Below are 23,518 nucleotides of genomic sequence, written 5' to 3'. Positions count from 1 at the left end.
GTACCAAAAAAGAGTTACATACCAAGAAGGGATAACCTCTCTGGGCAGTATCTTTGGGAAAATACAAGCCCTCATTAAACATACAAGACAAGCTTCAAAATGCAAAATGGCAAGGATTCCAAAGACAACACTAAAGCTTTCTTTAGTGTTGTTTATAATCTACAGGGGAAATCTCAGATCAGGTCACAGTTAATGTAAATGGTCACAAAGTACACTTATCTGACTGACATTACCAATTTCTTGTCAGACAGTTTGAATGCGGATTTCACCGCCCTGTCGTTACACAAGGGCCACATTTCCAGACCTGAAGAATGTAAAACCTGATGATTCACAGACACTCTACTTAAAACATCTCTACCAAAGTCCAAACCACAGTGGCAATGTTACTGGACAGTGTCCCTGGCTGTGTCATACACAAGCTGACATATGAAGTCACTACTCACCTAAGCACTCTGTCCAGATGCAGCCTCTATACAGGTTGCATACTTGTAGAATGACGCACGGTAATGGTGTTCACAGTCCACAAGGGTTGAGCTACAACTTCTTCTCCTTTCAGATGCTCCCATTAGGGGTTGCCACAGTAGATCATCTGTTTCCATTTCTTCCTGCCCTCTGCATCTTGCACTGTCACACCATCCACCTGCATGTCCTCTCTCACCACAGCCATAAACCTCATCTTAGGCATTCCTGTTTTCCTGTTACCTGGCAGCTTCATCATTAGCATCTATTTCACAATATACTCTGCATCCCTCCTCAGCACATGTACAAACCAACTTAATCCTGCCTATCTGGCTTGGTCTACTAACCTTCAAACCTGGGCTGACCCTCTAATATACTTATTCCTAATCCTGTCCACCCTCGTCACACCCAGTGCAAATGTTAACATAAATTGATTAAGGGTAGAACTACAACAGATCCTGGAAACTCTCACCCTGTAAGCCAGACAAATGTTATCTGGAAGGCTATGGAGCACAGCATTATGGAACTCATTAACAGAGACATTATGAACCTGCAAACACTGCACCATACCCACTTAGGTTCTCTAAAGGCCAGATCATGGCTCCTACACCTAGTAGACTTCAAGCCAGTTAACAAGGCTATAGGTGAGGGAGGGGAGGTCCACACAGCCAAGCTATACCTCACCAGTAATTCATACCCATCCCACATTCTGGTATTATACATAACCTCAACAGACTGACCATAAACAATTGTTAGATGATGGATTGACAACTGACGCAGAGATGTAGGACACACAGTAACATTTGCAGCCTCCATGTACAATTATATGCCAGTAACAAGTGGTATTCACCTGCACTCAGTCCTGGGACCACTCCCATTTGGCATATAGCTTTCTTAGGTACAAGCAAACGCAGTAGTGATATGTCTGCCCACGTTTGAGGGAAATGCATACTGTGGGCTATACTTTATTCTCCAGATGACACACACATCCTCCAAAAGGGTATCATAGAGACAGATACCTGGTGTCAAACTCATGCTGTAAAGCTATAAGCCAAAGAAAGCATAGTTATCCACTTTTTCAAAAACAAAGTATCCCCAGAGTACCACATAGGTAGTAGCCCCCAAAATGTGGAACAGGTACTAATGTATACATAGAGCCATGTGTTTAGTCATCTCTCCTTTGATAATCACATTACCAAAGGGTTTTGGAAATCCCTCTGTGGAGCACATAAGCAATAAAGAGTTTGCATGCAGATCCACAGAGGTTGTTGCACACCTATAATGATTAGTCATCTTTGCCAGACTTTGCTTGCTTTGGAACAGGATTCAAATATACCTCAAGCATAAACCCTCACTCACACTCTTCAATAGAAACCGTGATGAGTGGATGTGAAACAGAAGACGTAGCCCAGGGATCACTGCAGTGGCTAAGCTTGTCACAAGCATACAGAAGTGACCTAAGGTCTGGAAAGCGCCAGCATGCTCTGACAAAGATAACAGATGCTTTCATGGAGAAAGCAGAGTACCCACCTATGAAATAATTTAGGTCACATGTATGTATATGGCTTTGCCCCACAGCTACCTTACATGTGTAATGCACATACAGTTTTCATTGTGATATGCCATACACTAGAAAAATAAAAAAACACTTCACATTGACCAATGCTGTCACACACTCTCACAGTCAGCAAGTGTAAGATTCAAACTCCTTCCTAACTACATTATGATATTACAGCAGCATGCATTTACACAACATGCTACACACATTACTAGGATTTCACTTTTCCACAGGTATATTTGCAGGATGGTGACATCATCAGACTTGACAAAGATGAGTATACCACTTTTAAGGGGTGTGAATAGTCTCCAAAAAGGTTGCTTCTTCCCACGGAGGCACACACAATTGGCAAGTGCAGGATTCAAACCCCCACTTAACTATATTATGATACTACAGCAATACACATTTACATGACACGCTATACACATTACTGAAATTTCAGTTTTCCACAGATATATTTGTAGGATGGTGACATCATCAGACTTGACAAAGATGAGTATACCACTTTTAAGGGGTGTGAGTTGTCTCCAAAAAGGTTGCGCCTCCTCAGGGAGACACATACACATACTTGGCAAGTGCAGGAATCAAGCTCCTACTAAACTACATTATGATACTACAGCAGTATGCATTTACGCAACACACTATACACATTACTAAGCCTTCACTTTTCCACAGGTATATTTGTAGGATGGTGACATCATCACACTTGACAAAGATGAGGATACCACTTTTAAGGGGTGTGAGTAGTCTCCAGAAAGGTTGCTCTCTCTCCAGGGAGAGACAGACACACACACACACAGACACACACAGTTGGCAAGTGTGGGGTTCTTAATCCAAACTAAGTACGTCTTTACATTTCAGCAAGCAATATGGAGTTACAGGGTGCAATACAGACATTACTTGCGGACAGTTTGCCCAAAGGTTTTTTTCACATTTGCTAACCTCAGCAGGCTTATCATACTAGGTGTATTGTGAGTGTATTGTATGCATAGGCCATGACCATATCATACATGGGTTGATGCGCCACATGCTGGCACACACAGGGTCAAACCGGTGGCTAAACTCTGTCAACCCAATACTGGACAATACAATCAAGAGGAGTAGGGTCATACAACCACAACAACAACAGTCTCACATAGACCTACAATATAAGCACCAGCAAAACACACACATAAATACACATTACCATACTCTGTGAATACAAATATTAATCTGAAAAAGAGAGAGTGTCCTCCTAAGCAGACAAGCAAGCAACATGCACCTCCAAGCACACGCCAGAAAACACATAATACACCAAAGCAGTGTGCCTCACAACAGGCCCTAAGGCAAAACAACATACCCAACACACTAGTAATAGGTGACTCCATAGTCAGGCACACAAATGTTCCACTCACTTGACTGGACAAGGGGAAGGTTACTGTCAGTTGTCTGTCAGGTGCTATGATCTGCCACATAACACAAGCACTTACATCACTCCAGAACAGGTACATATATGATGTGTTCTTTGTACATGTCAGTGTGAGTGATCTGAGACATACCTCCCAGGGCAACATGACAAGAGATATATAGTAGCTCTATGATCATGTAGCCCAGGCTGGTATGACCCTGACCTTGAGTAGCATCTTACCTTCACCTACATGATACTGCAATATAACAGAATGATGATAAACTTCAACAATTGGCTGAGCTTCTGGTGTCATTCAAAGGGGATCCAGTCTCTGTCTGCCTGTGATGACATGATAGACAAGCCTCGTTGCTTCGCTAGAGATGGTTTGCACCTGTCGCACCTATGCTTCTGAATACTGGCCAAGGCTCTTGCTGTCCCCATATTACCTTTTTTAGGCAAGGCTCAAAGGTTCATAGGTAGGCACTAGGCTATTGGCCCTGGGGCCTATACAAGCCCAGCCAAAAAGATACCCTGGCTTTTGCCACCCAGGAAATTTATTTTCCTGTGCCACTGTCGAGCAGAGACACAGAAGTGATCCCCAGGGTGAATTTCCTATTTCTCATCCAATCATCAAGAATTTTCTTGAAGAGTGCTAATGAGGAGCTTTGTTTGATATAGATAGGTAGTTTATTCCGGAGCATGGGAAGTCTCTGGGACAGGAATCTATCCCTCCAGCATGTTCTGTTTATTGTGGTGATAAGGTTTAGGTCCCTAGAGCGTGTAGCTCGGAGGGATTGGGATTTCTTTAAGTGGTGCATGTCCAACAGCTCTGGGTTTGACATAGCTTTGTATGTTAGGCAGAGATCACCTCTGAGTAGGCGATATGCGATGTAGCAAAGCTGGAATTTTTTGAGACGGTCTGTGTAGAGCATGTGTTTGAGGCTGGTAATCCTCTTTGTGAGGTATTTCTGGGGCCTTTCCAGTTGTTGTAGATGTCTTGTGAGGTACATACCAAAAGGGGCGTTGTACTCTATAATGGATCTAATGAGTGATGAGGAACAATGACCTCTTTTTTTCTGCATGAGAAACCTTTTGTGATGAGGTGTGCCACGTAAAAGGATTTCCTGACTACTGTGGCAATGTGATTATCAAAGGAGAGACTAATGTCCACCTGTGTCGCAAGGTCTCATCACACTTTCGGTGTTAAGTATACTACCGCCTATGTTGTAGTTCATGGGTACAGAGTTTTTACCAAAGGGGATGACAATGCACTCTTTGGCATTGAGCTTGAGGCCATGGCTTTGACACCAGGCATCTGTCTCAGTGAGGCCCTTTTGTAGGATGTCCACATCGTTAGTAGTTTCAATTATGGCTCCTAGTTTGCAGTCATCTGCGAACTTCATTAGCCAAAGACTTTCTGTGTTAGCCTGTACTTCAGGGAAGTAGATACCAAACAGGACAGGACCCAGGACTGAACCCTGCGGTACTCCACTTGTCACTGGTCTGAAGTCAGATTTGGAGTCTGCTACTTTCACAATGTGTGTTCTGTAAGTGAGCCAGTTGGCAACCCATGTTGCGACATAGGGATTTATACCTAGTTTAGTGAGTTTATCTTTAATTCCAGAGTGGGGGATGGTGTTGAAAGCCTTGGCAAGATCTAGATAGGCTGCATGAACCACCTTACCCTTATCTACAGCTTTGGTGACTGCTTCAAAGAAATCTATCAGGTTTAGGAAACATGATCTGCCTTTTACAAACCCAAACTGGTTGGGGTCCAGAGTTTGGAGATTACCATTGTCTTTGTTTATAAGTTCCATGATGATACATTCCATGGCCTTGCAGACCAGGCTCATCAGGCTAATGGGGTGCTAGTTCCCGGGGTCCATGGTGGCTCCCCCCTTGTGTAGTGGGATAACCGTCACTGTGCACCATTCAGCAGGCACAAAGCCTGAGGTGAGGCTATGATTGAACATGGTACTTAGGTGTGGTGCCAGTTCATTGTGTAGTTCATGTAGAACGCAGCCTGGGATGTTGTCTGGTCCAATGGATGCTGTGTTCCTGGCTTTGGAGAGTGTAGTTTTTACCTGTGCAGGCATGATTACAGGAACTTTGCATTCTTCCGGTAAAGAGATGGGCTCTTTAATGGGTGAGAGGGGGGTAAAGTTAGCACTGAACCTATCTGCCAGGATGTTGGCAATATCAGTTGGGTCTGTATATTTAGTGCCATTGTGCTGTAACTCAGAGCAGATCTGAGTGTTGCCATTGAGATTCTTGACATAGCTAAAGAATGCTTTGTGGTTGTCTTTAGAATCAGTGGCAATTTTGTTTTCATAACTAGCTTTGGAGGATTTTATCGGGGATTACAGCTTCTTACTGAGGCTGACCAGGTAGTTCCTCCACTCATGGGATTTTACTCTCTTTTGCAACAGTTTCTTCCTTCTGTTGTAGAGTTTGTTTATGGCAGGGGACCACCAGATTGGCTTCCTTTTTTTGGAGGATAGCATCTTGGTTCTGTTTGGGATACACGGTCCATGCTCTCATGTAAGTGCTTATAAAGTGCAATTGCATAGGATTCAGTAGTCATAACTGTATTGATCATCTGCATGGGTGTCATGAAGTTCACCACTTCTGTCTTAAGAAGCATGAAGTTGGCTTTGGAGAAATTTTTTAACATGGTTTAATTAATGGGGTGGGGGTGGGAGCAGAATGTGGATATGTAGGGTATTTAGCTTATGGTCAGATTGGACCAATGAGGCGTTGACTTCAGGTGTGGAACACTGGTCACTCAGGACAAACCAAACCCTGTAACCAACACAAATAACCACAAAGTGAGCTAAATGCTACTCATTGCCACAAGTCTCAGCCTCCAAATACACACACTCAATGCACTTCTCAGTATGGAGTATATTGATATCTGTGCAGTAACAGAAACCTAGTTCAAGGTTCCAGAGAGCACACCAGCACTACCAGGATACTACTCATTCCATACCTTCCAGCATCGGAACCTGGATCATAGCACATAGGGTGGGGATGTATCCATATTCATCAAGGATACCTACACCTCTCTCTACATCCTCTCTACAGTATATGTACCGATAGAATGTTGCACAGCAGTGTTTTTCCCACTCCACAGGGGTGGGGCCACAAAAGACCCTTGTCATTCCCACTCTATGGGCCTGACGAGTCTGATCTGCAAGGCAATGGAGCCAATCATAATGGAAGTCAACAATAAAGACATTTGAGCACACCCAGTTTGGCTTCGTCAAATGCAGATCACACCTCCTGAACAGGGTGGATTTCTTTGAGACAGTTACCAAGGCTACAGATGATTGAAAGGAGCTCCACACAGCCTACCTATACCTCGCTAAGGCCTTTGACACCATTCCCCAGTCAGGTGTCATAGATGAACTCACCAACCTGGGCATAAATCCATACATCACAAGATGGATTGCAAACTGGCACACAGATAGATCCCACAAATTAAGAGTTGCTGGCTACATGTCAGACTCTAAACCGGTAACAACTGGTTGTCCCCCAGGGTTCAGTCCTGAGGCCACTCCTGTTTGGTATAGACTTCTCAGAAGTACATGCCAACACAGGAGGGTTGTGGTTGACTAAGTTTGCTGGGAACTGTAAAGTGTTTGCCATAGTAGATTCCCCGGATGACACAAATATTCTCCAGAAGGGCCTCTATGAGACTGATGTGTGGTGTCAGAATCATGGCCTCAAGCTCAGTGTGAAATAATGCATAGCAATCCCCTTTGGGGAAAACAAAGTACCCACATACTACCACATAGGTGTTACCCCCTAAAAACTGACAAGGTAATAAGGGATCTGGGGACACAAGGGACCATATTGCCAAAGTGATTAGGAAATCCTATGTGGCCCACCTAATCAACAAAGAGTTTGCATCAGGATCAAAAGAGGTAGTGGTGGCCCTGTACTCTTAAGTCATCAAACCCATCATTGAGTACAATGCACCATTTTAGATGTACTCGACTAAGCATATCCAGCAGCTGGAGAGACCACAGAGGTACCTCACCAAGAGAATTACTGGCCTCAAACAGTTGTGTCATGCAACACAACTGGTAAAACTAAATCTGTTCTCAGTTGCGTACCGCCTACTCAGAGGCACACTCTGCCTAACATACAGAGTCATGTCCAACACATAACTGTTGAACATGCTCCATCTAAGGATAACAAAATTGAGTCGCACTACATACTCCAGGGATATGAACCTCATCTTGCCTTACAAACACAGGGTGCAGGGTTTGAGTCAAACAAGGAATAATTGGCTAGGTTTAAAATGGCTCGCAAGGGCAGTTAGCTTAGTACTAACCTATGAACCTATGATCCTATGAACAACAATGAATACAACATGCTGGTGGGATAGAGTACCATCCCAGACACTTGCCTTACTGTGGAACAGAGTCCCAATGTACATCAGACAGAGCCCCTCGCTGACACGCTTCAATAGGAACCTGGATGAGTGGATGGGAAACAGACAATTCACGCCAGGCATCACATCAGCAGCCCCACTAGAAAGGGGCTTAGGGTACTAACTATTAGAACTAGGGCTTAGGAGACTAACCAATGGGGTGATGAAAGCTGCACAACTTGCCTAGGTTAATATATGCCTTCATGAAGATAGTCTACTACATACCTATGAACCTATGTGACAGGTACATGTCTACAGATAGTAGATGTGTACATCATTGTACAGTCATGTTGTACAGCAGGCGCATGCACCACATACACTGTAATACTTACAGATACTGGTGGCTATTATGTACAGTGGGTGAGATGTGCACCTCATGTCTTTTGTGCCATTGGGATATGTGCTGGGTGGGACAGTCCTGAATGGCTCCATGTCATGGTCACCCTCTTACACACATCTCTGCCCATCCATCTTTGGCTTATTATACTGTGTTCCCCCTACATATATATATATATATATATATATATATATATATATATATATATATATATATAGGTACATAGGTAGGTAATAGGCTGTCTGCCTGAAGGCATATATTAGTATGGCCAGAGTGTGCAGCTGTCACCACACATGGGTTTAGTTCCCTATGCCTCTGTGTAGTAGAGCTGATGAAGTGATCCATGGTGTGACAGTTCAGTTTCACATACACTCATCAAGGCTCCTCTGGAAGAGTGTCAGTAAGGGACTAAGCTTAGTGTAGGTTGGGAGCCTGTTCCAAAGCAAGGGAAGTCTGTGAGTTAGTAATGTATCCCTCCAACATGTTCTATTTATTGTTGTGATGATTATATCCCTAGAGCATGTGGCAGAGTGAGCTTGGGTTTACTTCACATAGAGCATGTACATCAGTTCTGCATTGGACATGGACCTGTCTGTTGGGCAGAGATCACCTGAGCAGACAGTATGCAACAAAGTACAGATTGAGTTACTTCAGTCTTGTTGCATGGGGCACTGTTTGAGGCCAGTAATCCTCTTGTTGAGGTACTTCAGTGGTCTTTCCAGCTGCTGAAGGTGCCTAGTCAGATTCATCGCAAGTGTGTTGTGGTACTCTCTGATGGGTCTGATGACTGATGAGTAGAGGGAACCTCCTTTGACCTACATGCAAAGACTGGCAATTTGTGGGAACACATAGCATGATTTTCTAACCACTTTGCGAATGTGTTTCTGAAAATAGAGATGACTATCCACATGTGTCCATAGATCCCTTATTATTACCTCCATATTTAGGGTGTTGGCACCTATGTGGTATTTGTATGACTGTAGCTCGAGGCCATAATTTTGACACCACATCTGTCTGACTGAGACCCTTTTTAAGGATGTCTCTTTTGTCCCAAACATCGATTATGACAACCTTTTTGCAGTCATCTACAAACTTTGCTAACCATAGCCCTCGTGTGTTTGACTGCATTTCTGAAAAGTATACACCAGACAGGAGGGGGCCCAGGACTGAGCCATTGGGGACAGCAGTTGTTACCAGCTTACAGTCCAACAGGGAGACCACAATTCTTACCTTGTGGGATCTATCTGTGCCCCAGTTGGCAATTCATCAGATGACATACGTGTTTATGCACAGCTTGTTGAGTTTGTGGAAATGACATGTGTGTGGGATGTTGGATAAGGACTTTTCACAGTCTATGTAGGCTGTGTGGAGCTCATTTCATTGATGTATGTCCTGGGTGACTGCCTTGAAAACTGTCTAGCAGGTTTAGGGACCATGATCTGCCCCTGACCAAACTGAAATGGGTAGGGTTGGGTGTCTGTAGGCTCCCAATAGCTCTGTTTATGAGTTCCACAATGATGAACTCCATGGCCTTGCAAATCAGGCTTATTAGGCTTATAAGTCAATAGTTCCCATGGTCTGTTGTGCAACAACACTTGTGGAGTGTGCCAAACGTTGCTGTAACCCATTCAACAGTTTCATATCCTGTACAGAGGGTGAGTCTCAACAGAATGTTCAGGTGCAGGGTCTGTTTGTTTTGGAGTTCACATATGACACAGCCAGAGACATTATGTCATCCCATAGACACCGTGTTTTTAGGCTTGCATAGAGCTGTTTAACCATTGTATATGTGATTTCTGGCTGTTCACAATCTCCAGGTATGGTAATGGGCCCTTTTGTCAGTGAGAGGGGGGTAAATATGTATGAACCTGTCTGACAAGATGTTGGCAATGTCAGTCATGTACATGTATTCATTTACACTTTGCACTGACTCAGAACATATATGAGTTTACATTGATATTTATGACATAGCTAAAGAATGCTTCATTGTTCTCTATGGACTTTATGGCAATATTTTTGCCAGAACATGGCTTGGATAATGTTAGGAGTGCTCATTGTTTCTTGATGATACTGATCGGAGATTTATTGATCTTCTTTGGATTTTCACTTTCTTTGAACAACTTAAGTACTTGTATTACATAGTTTGATTATGACTGGGGTCCAATATATTATATGGGTCTGTTTTCATATCACTGTGTGCGCAAGGCAGGATTGGTGAATAGTGACATGTGTCTGGAGTAAGAATTGCAACTGCCAGATATGTGTGGCCCTTTGCTGTACTCCGACATAGCCTGTGTGAGCATGCCCAGTATGACCTTTCAGTATGTTGTTGACTGACATTTGCTAAATTTGTTTAAGTGTGTGAGCATGCCCACTATGAGCATATATATGTATATATATATATATATATATATATATATATATATATATATATATATATATGTACTATATATGTGTGTGAAAATTCAAGTTGGTTTTTACTTCAGGGCTCACCTTTGTGTTGTACATCGACAGGAAGCACGCTGTGCCTGCAGGGCTTCCATGAGTCAATTTGCATAGACTTATCAACATTTCTACATAGAGGGGGGGCAGCTATTATTTGTAAATTACACCTGACACTTATACACATTTGCTAGGCCTGCACTGCTATGTCAGGTACTCCATTTCAGTCTGTACTGTTGCCTATCATACTGGCTTGAGGCAAACCTCTGTACTATAGACCTTAGCTTCCAATTACACGCATATTAGTTTGTGACTTCATAGCCTACCCAACCCACATCACACTGCCTGGCCTGCTGTTATCTGTCTGCATAGGCCTGGGGAAAGGTTACTCATATGCCTCTTCAGAGGGCATGATACAGTATTTGTTTGTGTTTGCGTTTGTCTACATTTGTCCTGCTGGCTGTGACTGTTAGGTATGTGACCCCCACCAACTGGTATGTGTGAGTGACTTAAGTTGTGTCTGTGCCAGTGAAATGCTGTCATGGCTTAGTGGTTCAGTACTGTGACCTATAGTGCACAGTATCCTGAGTTCGAGCCCTGTCACTCCTTTTTATTTTCCTGCTGGGCAGACTTGACTGGTTAAGGAACAGTAAAGCAGGTGTGAGCATGTTTACCCGACTTTGCCCAGCGTTGCCCAACTTTGTCTGACGTTGCCCAACGTTGTGCTGGTTAGCATGGTGCGCAGCTATGGCCAGTTGTATTTAAATATGCTCAATACTGGTAAAATGTGCTTAGCAGTGCTTTATATTCCTTAAAATAGGGTACGCCTCAGGTGGTGCTGCAGGGCTGCCTATGTAGGATGCACATAGTACACTCCCTATACATGTTTGAAAACAGGTAGTGTCAAGTTAGGCATCCCTTTTACTGTATGTGCAAGTCAGAGAGAGGTGTCATTTCCAGGGTTCCTACTGAGTCAGTGTATGTGCTATGGGTTGCCTCTTTGCCAAGGCTGGGGCATACTGAGCACACCTCCTTCTGCCTACTGGGGCAGGCCCAGGTTGTTCCTCCTCCGAGTCATGCTGTGCCTGTGCAGGCCTTGACAATGGTGGGGGGCTGTTTGGCCCTGCCCCATGTTGTTCCTGCTGCAGCTGTTTCTGCAGGATCATATTGTGTAGCATGGCACATACCATAATAATTTGGGTACATGTAGTTGGTGAGTACTGCAAGGCTCCACCAGATGTGTCCAGGCACCGGAACTGTGACTTGAGCATCCCAAACACACGCTCAATTATGTTTCTTGTTTGTGCGTGTGCCTCATTATGGAGTTCTTGTTCAGGTGTGTGTGCATTTCTGATGGGTGTCCAGCATCCCCCACTAGGTGACCATCAGGCATGTCCCCATTGGCAAATGTCTGGTACAGCTGCGACAGATGCCAGATGTGGGAATCGTGATAGCTTCTAGGGCAGCCAGCACACACATTAATTATTATGCCCTAGGCATTGCACACGACCTGGCAGTTGATGGAGGGGAAGCCCTTGCGGTTGATGTAGACCCTACCCCGCTCACTTGATGGTGCTTTGATGCATGGAGTGCATGCAGTCTATTGCACCCACTACCTCAGGGTATTCTGATATTTGGTGGAAAAGACACATATTGCTGGCCAATGCCTCACGGGAATTGGGGAAATATACGTGGTCACCGACATGTGCTGACATGGCATCCAGGAATTGGTGGAGTACCCTGGATGCTGATGCCTGTGAAATCCCCATCATATCACCAGTTGGTCTTAGGAAGGTACCTGTAGCTAGTATTCTTAGGCCAACACATTCCTTGGTATCCACTGAGATGGTTCCCCTCTGTTGGTTCTGTGTGTGAGGCGTGGCCGGAACAGCTCAACAATTTGCTGTAGGAGGTCTCTGTCCACCCTATAGCGCTCCACCATCTCCAGCTCATGTAGCCCCTGGTAGGTTACCCTGGGTCTGTACACTCTTCTCCGTCTCCTCACTGTGGGTTGCTCAGCAACATTCACAACATCACCACCCTCAGCACCTTGCACACGTTGGTTTATGATAGCAAGAGCAGCCCCTAAAATTTTGTCTGACTTAAGCTTTTTAAGCTTTCCCTCTTTGTATACTGCAGTGTTTCAAAGTTTTTGGGAAAAAAACAGGGGGGAATGCTGTTTGCAGAGTTTAAAGTGCTGGGCTGGGTTAGTCTGCTGTCTGTGTAATTGGCTGATTCTGAGATATTTCATCTGGCAGCTCTGCTAGTTCTCCTTGGTTAACTTCTAACTACTTCTTTTCCTTCCTTTTGCCTTTCTGTTTCCTCCTAGGGGGAAGAGCCGTGCAAACAAGCGCAAATGCGCGCACATGCTGTGTGCATGTTTGCAAGGAGTTTCCTATCTTTTAACAGTGTGCACCTTTGGTTTGAGGTTTTCAAATAGGACAACTGTAGGCACACCTCTTGCAATCCTGAGCAACTCAAAGCAAACATAAGCTACTGTGCTCCATTTAGCTTACAGCCTGTCTGACACACCCCCTCATGATATCACATATATTCTACTCTACTATTCACCTACTCCTACTCTTACACTCTTGGGATATGGCTCACATGCTGGGAAAATTGGGATTCACTATCCTTATCCTCTTTTGCATAGGATTGCCTACTAATGCATGGTTACATCTGTCACACTGAGCTTCCCCTCCTTAGCAACCACTACTCAGTGGCCATGTTGTCTTCAGCCTGCCATTCACCTGCATGGCAGAATAAGCTTTTTAGTGAAAATGCCTATTTTTGGCTTTTTTTAATTATTTTCTTGTTTTTATAAGTGACGCACATTTGTGCAGTGCTGCGCTATGCTTAAACATCAGAGATCGGGAAAAAAAAAAGTTACATTTTTATATTTTTAAACATTTATAAGTGCCAGTGGCCTTATCTTTAGCCATTGGCATGCTTCCTCAACTGTATGCATCCTTTATTTGGAGATGTTATAGCTCCGTTTAGCTATTTGCAGAACTGTACTCCGTTACCAACGGAGTACATTTCTGCAGCTAACACTAATCTTCCACGGACAGGTTAGTGTTTCCTGGATCACAAATTTACCTCATTTGCATGGCTTTCACCAGCAAATGAGGTAATTTGCATACCATGACGCTGTCCGTGCAAGAGTAGCTTTAGCAGCTCTCATGCACGCCCCTGTCGGCTGTACCTGGATCGCACAGCAGACATATTGCTGGCGTGAGCTCCTACACTCTTCTTGCACTCCGTGCAAGCTTTCTTAAATCCGGCCCTTGAATTTCACATACACAAAGTTGTTCTGAACAAGAGCATTCATTTGCTGACAAGTAAGTATACATGAGAATTATGCTGAGGTCACAAACCTAACATCACATAAATGAAGGTTAGGGTACATGATATGTTTGTGTTCACTAGATGAAATTCCATTGTTTCAAGTTTTCAGATTTCTAAAATTCAATTGGGAAGGTTAAATAAGTTACAAGTATTTGTATCATATAACAAAAAGAGCAGTAGGTGTTCCATGAACTGATTAAGTGTTATGATTTTACAAAAAAAAAAAAAAAATGTGGTAAAGAGTTTGTGAATGCAAGGAATATTTTCCATACCTTAATTTATTATTGAACCATTTGGTATGCATTGTGGCATTAGGATTAAACTTAGTGAGCACATTGCTGCCTATAGACTCTAAAGACCTTATCTCACTATATATTTAATGTCATTTTTAGAAGAGGAACTGCTAGCCATTAGCAATCTCTGAACTAGACAATAGGTTCTGATACTGTTGTAACACCTGGTAAGTCCAACAAATTGGCATTACATTAATCTGCTCACATTAATAAACAGCACCTCACTTTACCTTAGTTTAGTTTAGTCCAGGTTTTTGATAAAGTATGGGATTTATACAGCATGGGAGGGAAAGACTTTAGCTCTAGTATCTACTATCTGCTTAACTGAAAAGACAACAGTCTACTGGTGTGAGTTAGGTTATACACCAGAATAAAACTTTTTTTTGGTGTGGGCAAACTCCTCTACACCTTCCCACAGCCCCATTTATTAAATATTCTAAATCCACCATTGCACAAACATGTAGAAAAGAAAAAAAACACTCCTCAACCAGTGAACCACTGCAGGCACATAGCCATAAACTTCTTGGGATAGAGATACCACTGAACAGTGGGTATTAGTGCGGCACAAATAGTGATCAATAGTGATTTTCATGATTCAAAACCACACCAGCAGACGTTTTGGATCTAGGACTGTTGAACAAAAATTCAACAGTCCAAATGAACTATCACCGAACACACTTTAACGAATGCGCTTTAACCGAAAAAGTGCTTTTGTTAAAGTGTGTTCAAAAAAAAAAAAACATTACATTTACGTTTTTGCCCCCACACTCCCCCTACTTTTATATTCTCACTCCGAGTTTGCACTACAGTGGGGAAAAGGGCATTTTCTTTTATCCCCACTGTAGTATGATCTACACAACAGGCATACTTATGCAAAAGTGTTTCTTTGGTGAAAAGCATTTTTGTGTAAGTATGCCCAGCCTTTTCACATTCGGTGAAAGGGCCACTCGAGCATTAGTCCTGGACCTGACATTTTATATAGCCTTACATACTTTTCTATCAAATGGGATTATTCATTTGTGTTTTGGATGAAAAGCGTTTTAGATCAATTGTCTCACTTTTTTTGCAGAAAAAATGTACTACACCCATATACATATCTATCTACATATATATATCAATATTTATATTTATCTATCTATCTATATCTATCTATATCTATAGATGGGTCAACTTCATATGATTGAAAGACCATTTGACCGAAACCCATTTGATCGAAAGTTCATTTGATCAAAAACCAGTATTCAAGGCATAAAACTGGGAGTTGTCCCCCTCGCCAATGTCGTGTGACCCTGGAGTTGGTATATATAGTTGGGGGGTGGGGGGGCACAGCCCCCCACATTGGAGGGATGGGGGAAAAGCCCCCCCACCCAGTTTCCTTTAAGAGAAGAAAATAAAACAAAAAGTACAGATTTTAAACGAAAATAGGTGGGGGGGCTTCGACCACCACACCCCCCAATGTGGGGGGCTGCGTCCCCCAACTATATATACCAACACCAGGATCGCACGACATTGGGGAGGGGGACAAATCCCTGTTATTTGCCTCAAACACTGTTTTTCGATCATATGAACTTTCGATCAAATAGGTTTCGGTCAAATGGTCTTTTGATCATATGAAGTAGACCCCTATAGATATATCTATATCTATCTGTATATATACTATGAAATGTAAAAAATACAAATATGAGCGCTTTCGTCTACAAGCTAGACTTCATCAGATAGTATTTATCTGATGAAGTCTAGCTTGTAGACGAAAGCGCTCACATTTGTATTTGTGGTTTCGATATAAAGACTGTAGTGCCTCATTAAGGTGGCCTGGATTCTTTTTACATTTCATAGTATTTGGTTGTACTTTTATTTTTTGAGTTTATCTATATATATATATATATATATATATATATATATATATATATATATATATATATATATATAGAGAGAGATATACAAGTTAAATGTATACATCTCTCTCTTTGTATATATATATATATATATATATATATATATATATACATAACTATATATATATATATATATCTATATATATATCTATATATATATATATATATATATATATATATATATATATATGTATTAATGTGTGTGTGTGTGTGTATGTGTGTGTGTGTAGTGTATATATATATATATATATATATATATATATATATATATATATATATATATATATTTACAGACACACACACACACACACACACACACACACACACACACACACATGCACAGATAGGATTATGCATATGTATATACTATTAGGACATTATTATATATTTATATATATATATATATATATATATATATATATATATATATATATATATATATATCTAGAGAGAGAGAGAGAGAGAGAGAGATGATACTTAATTACACTAACACCAAAAAAAACTGTAAGGAAAAGCAAAGACTCCTAAAATCCCACTTTAAGCCATATCACAGTAAATCAGATCCTGCAGTGTAAATCCTTTGTAAATTATGGACTGGCTGATACAGACAAATGATTTACAATTCAAACAAAACAAATTCTTTGACAATTTGAAGAAGCTGACAGGTGTCCAGACTGCCATGTCTGATACACTGATAACAGTAGGAAAACTGGTCTTCCCGGTCTCATCCTCCATACCCTCTCCCAGCCCTTTTACTGCATACCACCATCAACAATAACTGATAGCACATCTTCTTTGGATGTGAAATATACTTCTCTCTTCAGTGCTTATTTATATATTTATTTTATTTATTTATGTATGTATTTACGGTTCCTCTTGACTTGATCGACACGCCAAAACACCGACGCTCAGAAGACCGACTCCAGAAGACTGATGAGACAGATGATCGACAAGGTGAAATCCCGACAGCCGAAACACCGACATGGGCAACATGTGAGCACGACTCGGTAAGTGTGCGATAGTGAGGGATTTAGCGTTAGGGAGCGGACAGGTAAGTGTGAGATAGTGAGGGATTTAGGGTTAGGGTGCGGGAAAGGTGAGTGTGAGGTAGTGTCGGACTTAGGGTGCGGGTAAGGTAAGTGTGCGATAGTGACGGAGTTTAGGTTTAAGGGCGGGTTAAGTGAGTTAAGGTTAGGGTGCGGGTAGGGTAAGTGTGCGATAGTGACGGACTTTAGGTTTAGTGGCGGGTTAAGTGAGTTAGGGTTAGGGTGCGGGTAGGGTAAGTGTGCAGTAGTGTCGGACCTTAGGGTTAGGGTTTGGGTTACGGTTAGTGCATGTATAGTTGTGTGTAATGTGTAGTTTACATTTTGTGTGTCGGTGTTTTGGGTGTCAGTGTTATGGTGTTCGGTTTTCTGAGTTGTCAGTTTTGTGCGTTTTCGGTCTTTTGGTGTCGGTGTTTTGGGTGTCGGCTTTGTGGCGTGCCGGTGTTTTGATAGGGATCCTTATTTACATATGAATTGTCATAGATATGATGACTACTTCACTGAAAATAGATTACAATAAACTAGAACAATTGAAATGCTACATATGCAAACAGTATACAAAATTAACGAAACCTCCACTACACATAACATTATTATTTTCTGAATGTATACATCACACCCAATCTATAAAGATCACAAAGAGAAGAAAGAAAGAATGCAACATAAGTACATTTTAAATTATATGATACAGCTCTCACAAAACTGTCCTTTGCATAATATTAAAAATGATCCAGTACTGGACAAAGTTATTCTTTTTCTGGCAGTTAGTGTAGGGAATTAAGGCTCTGAACTGTTAATCGGCTGATTCCTATAGTCATGGGTACAGAGTCTGATTCCTTTAACCTTTATCTAACTACTGTGTGATTCTGAGCAAGTCAGTTCACCAGGCAGTGTCTGTGGATTACATTTGAAAAGGAACATGTACTAGGCGGACATACCTGGTTAACAAATGCATACTAAATTAAAGAATGTTTCTTTTAGCTTGCTCCGTGGTTGAATATGAAAGTTCTACATCAAATACTTAAACTCAAATTTAGTTGAAATCAGTATTTTTGCAGGGGACTATGACCTTCCCTCAGTTTACATACTAACTCCATGTTTATTCAACCTCTATACCAGAAAGAACAATGTAGTACAGGGAGGTCTTGAGTTTAATGAAAACAGTCATGCACCAACATTTCAAACCACATGCATTTCACATACTAAGTAATTAATATTTAAAGCCACAGTATAAAAATGTAAACTGTTACTGAGATTCATAATTTCCATTGTGGTTTGCATCTTTTTTTCACTAACAGCTTTAGTTACTTGTGAATGACATGATTACTAATGGCAGTAAGTTAACTCCGCCATCATTCAAACATATTACCTGCACCAGGTATGCATGGGTGCATGTTTGACTGACTAAGATATACAGCCGGGCTGAGGCCCATTTTCATTGGATGCCAATCTGAAAAACTATACAGACAGCTACCAAATGGAAAAATAGAAACCATGTAGCACATAGTGTAAAGAAAAGGCTTCAATAGATAGTCATATAGCAAACAGTAAAAAGTACACTTAAAAATATTCAGGTAAAAAGTTATTAAAAGGCAGATAATAATAATGCCAAATAGGTCCATTTGAGAAAGAAGATGGGTCACAAAAAATTGATGAAACAATACCATAAATGCAGTATGTTAAATATCAACAGATTGCCGTCATCACTAAAGGAAACAATGAGCTATTCCAGAGAGCTATAATTAAGTGGTGTACCATACAGACAGCTGGAAAATAAAAAAAAACATTTTAAACTGCTCATCATGTAAGGCATGGATGCAATGTACAATCTGTAATGGCAACATGGGTTATCATGTAGGATTCATTGATTACTTGTTGCCATTCTTATGCACACAGTTTATTTATGGACTTCTAGTTATAGAGTTGCTTATTCGAGCAGAAAATATTGTGCTACTTGAAGTCATTTCAAGGTAAGAGGCATTGATTAAAGACATGTCATAATGTAAACGTCTGTATCACTCAGTGACTTGACTGGTACCCATGAGTATTTTGCAGGAGTATATTTCAAATCCCCTCTGTAAAAAAGTGCTAGGATAATTGCTGAATGTATGCAGATTGCAGAATGTTTACCCCTCTCCAAGTAACAGCACTACAAAACTACAAAACTTTAACAGGTTTAGTTAGGTTTAGTTGTGATTTAGCCAATATTTTGACATGGAAGACATGCATATTTTTAAATTCTTCAGTCGTCAACGGGCAATTTTACAACAGATTATTTAGAAACTGTTTTTGTGCGTGTGTGTATATGTATATATGTATAATGTGTGTGTGTGTGTGTGTGTGTGTCTGTGTGTGTGTGTGTGTGTATATATATATATATATATATATATATATATATATATATATATATATATATATATATATATATATATATATATAAAGTTTGTAGCAGAACACAATTTCACCTGTGAAACTGAGGGACACACCTACTGGGTATGCAAGCATACACTTAGATTCCAGGAAAAATGAGACTACAATTAAACTTCATTCTTCTTTAATTATTTAGGACTCAGTTCATAGAAAGCATGCATGCTTTAATATCTTCCAATATCCATTTCGATGCACAAATCCCTGCTGAGACACCTGCAAGTAGTATAAGGTTTTGAAGGAATGTAACGTAACAAAAGTGACTCATTAAACAAAGAAATGTGCAGAAGTTGGAATCAGTGAGCAGCAGACATGTTACTTGATATGAATTACCTCAGACAAGCAGGAGCTGGTGACCAGACAGATAATTAAACAGATTGTCAGACATGCTATAAACGTAAGTGTAATAATGGTGACCACAACTGAAAGATACAAAAGCCCAGTTTAGCCGATGACTCATGTTCAGTCAGCAGTAAATGTTAAGATGAAAGTTTTTCCAAAGTTCATAAGAGCTAGGTAATGATCAATTGGAGACACCTGCAGTAAGAAAAAAAAACTGTTTAACAGTGAGACAAGAAGTAAATGTTGCTGTACCAAACCACTTACATAAGTCTATTACATATATTAAAGAGTGACTAAGATGCATTTTTAAGTATAAATATTTAGATTTTGACCGGTCACATCTAAGGTTACAAAAAGTGGACTAATGAGCTACAGAAAATACTAACTGCTGATTTGTACAGTTGTTTAGCCATTGTCTGCAGGTGGAAACTGACATAACAAAAGAAAAACACTAGTCATGCGGTTAGTTCATAAAGCAAGGCAAAAACAATAAAGTTAGGCAGCAAGAATAAAGTGTAAACTCAGACTTTCAACTTCTTATCAGCACTAGATAATTATTTTGGATTACCAAATTAACACTTGTGGTGGTAAGAAAGATTACTCCTGATTTAATTAAGAGAAAATGCACTGAGGCTTCAACTGGACAAAACTGGTTGAAGCTTTAAACAGATGAAACTAATGAGGAAAAGGTTTTGTTTTTTTTTGCAGAAGTAAGCCCCCCTGCACCCCTAAAAACTGCCTTATTTTTATAGACTGACTGCATACTAGTACAACTCTGCTGAAAAAAAGAAAACTGATTCTTTGAATCACTGCTGGTGTGCAAATAACAAACACATTAATAATAACATCCTATGGGAAAAGTGACCTGCATATAGGGGAACAGAAATCAACAACTTGGTGACAAAGCAACAAGTTATAAGACATGGCAAGTAAGGTTTATTGCATAGATAAGTTTGGACAGTCCAATCACAATTTAGGTTTTGAAATTAAAATCATTGTAGTTTTCACAGGCAAAGTTACAGCAGTTCATTAGTGTTGTTTAAAGTTGAGCACAACAACAAAAATTGCACTGGATTAGGTTTCACCCTCAAATGACAGATGTCTGAATTGCATTACATTACTGGCTGAAACAACATAGCCCTCGACCCCCCCCCCCCCCAACTTTTCCACTGAAGAGTTAAAAAAGATAAAAAAATGTTCATCTTTTAAACTGTAGAAAACAGTTGCTACAGTTTATGCCCTGCCTACACGAAGTGCTATGGAGCTCATGTTTTGGTTTAAGAAAAAAAAAGTGTCTTCTTTTAAAACTGTAGCAAATTGAATGCTATAAATAAACGTAGCAAATAGCTGCTATAGTTTATATGCTGCATGGAGCTTTATAGTGCTCTGATTTTAGTTTAAAAAAAAGAAAAAAGTATTTTTTTTACTTTTAAACTATAGCAAACTTCTTGCTACAATATAGCAAGCGGTTGCTACACATTTAGACCACAGATGGAACACTACAGTGCTCAGGGTTGACCACTAGTGTAATACTGGCTTTTAAAAGCTGGTATTGCTCTATAGAGAGATAGAGATTGGTTCCCCCACAACACTTTGCACCTGGGGCAGCTGCCCCTCTTGCCCCACCAGTACCTATGGTATTGATTATGTTTACTGTAGTCTAAAGGGACATAAAATTATACTAATATTAAAAAGTAAGGAAGATTCTTTTCAAACATTTTTTAAGCTATCTGCACAATATAAACATCTGGCATTTGACATCCTTCTTCCAAAGTGACATGGCTAACTGTGTCAGTAAAAAAATTCAAATCTCATTTTTTGTGGCTGTTCTGCTAAGACGTTGTGCTGCAGGAGTTACAGGTCCCTTCCCTCCTGCATGAGCATCGCTGCTGTTCTAGCCATGTTTAAAAAACAATCCCCGGGATTCATGAAACTTGCACCAGGTGCAGGTGTAACATTGGCGTTCCAACACCAAATATGGCCGAGTGATCCAGGTACAAGTTGTTTCCACGTGCACTACCTGCGTACGCTATGCCTGCACAGCTCCCAGCCTCTGTATGCTAATTACCCCATTTGCAGCAGTGTAGCATGCAAATGAAGGTATTTAGTGATCCAGGAAGTGGTGCAGGTGTCGTGTAAGCATGCAGAAATGTAAACCGTGAAAAACGGTTTACATTTTTGCAAACATAAAATCGGAGCCATGACAACCAGCCAAACACATGTATTATATTGTTAATATATGCCAATGGCTAAATATATAGCCGTTGGCATAAAAAAAACATGTACAAAATATAAAAAGAACATTTACATTTATTTTATGCACTATCGCGAAGTTTAAGCGCAGGGCAGAGGTGTGCAAACCGGATCGCAAGGAAAATAGAAAAATATAGAATAAAACTGCAATGTAACACATATCATGATTTCCCCATAATAGTCAATGGCAGGCATGTTACACCACACCATGGTGCAAGGGTTGCTAAGGGGCTGTGACAGTGTTTTGCACGGTAGCTAGGAATTAGCAGGCAATGCCATGCAAATGAGAGAAGTCATATTGAATCACAGATTCCCAGCTGGTGTAAGGATGCACCTCACAGCATAATGTTATAACACCGAGGTGTGCCCTTGAGATAAAAATGACATCAAGAGAGGGGCGTGTCACTTTTGCTGTAAGCAGATTGGAGCATTGCTAATTTGGTTTTCCCATAGCTAAGCAAAGCTGCAGGAAAGGGGTGTGTTGAACTGGCTATAGCTTTGCTTAGCTGAGAGCACACAAGGTAACTGAGTATGCATGTGAACAGAGATTAAAATGCGCTTAAACTCGGTAAATGAGTTTGCACGGCGTGCACTGGAGCTGAAACAGGAAGGATATAGGAAAAAAATAAGGAAATGCTGCAGCAGGGAAATTGGAGTACGAATGACTAATTAACACCTATGAACCTACTGTGGGCCATTGACAACAGCTAACAAGGCTGAAGGCAGCTACCTGCAGAACAGGAAAGGGGAGGGGCTGTACTGCAAAGAAAACAGTAAAGTGTCACAGCAGAACAAATCAGATTTGCATTATATCAGCTACAAGACACATTTTGTAACACATGACAGGGTAGAGAAAGTACAAAACAAGAAAGACGGCAGGTGGAGGCATGCCTGATAATGAGAGGGGATCCTGGTATAAAAGTGAATTAAAGGACAACAGATTAATCAAGGCAGGCATAACTCCACACTAAAGGCTCCACACTTGCAGTACTCACTGTAAAACCCATAATTAAGATACCCTGCAGTTGGAATTGCTCATACACACCCAATGACATCAGCAGCATCCATAGCACAATAGTATAAAGTGTGAAAGCACCTCACAAACACTTGTGTATTCCCATACACTCTGAACTATTGGTGTACATAGAGGGGGAATTTTTAATATGTACATGTTAGGGGCTGCCATAGCTTTGATCCACCAGCATGTGTTGGAAACTGAAGGTGGTGTGGAGGATGATGCTCACAACCACCCAAGGCACCAGAGGAGGAGAAGAGTGTTCAAACCCAGAGTAACCT

Source organism: Protopterus annectens, chromosome 8.part1 (assembly GCF_019279795.1).
Source record: "Protopterus annectens isolate FY-2018-M chromosome 8.part1, PAN1.0, whole genome shotgun sequence".
NCBI lineage: Eukaryota > Metazoa > Chordata > Ceratodontiformes > Protopteridae > Protopterus > Protopterus annectens.
Note: the sequence above shows the minus strand (reverse complement) of the source record.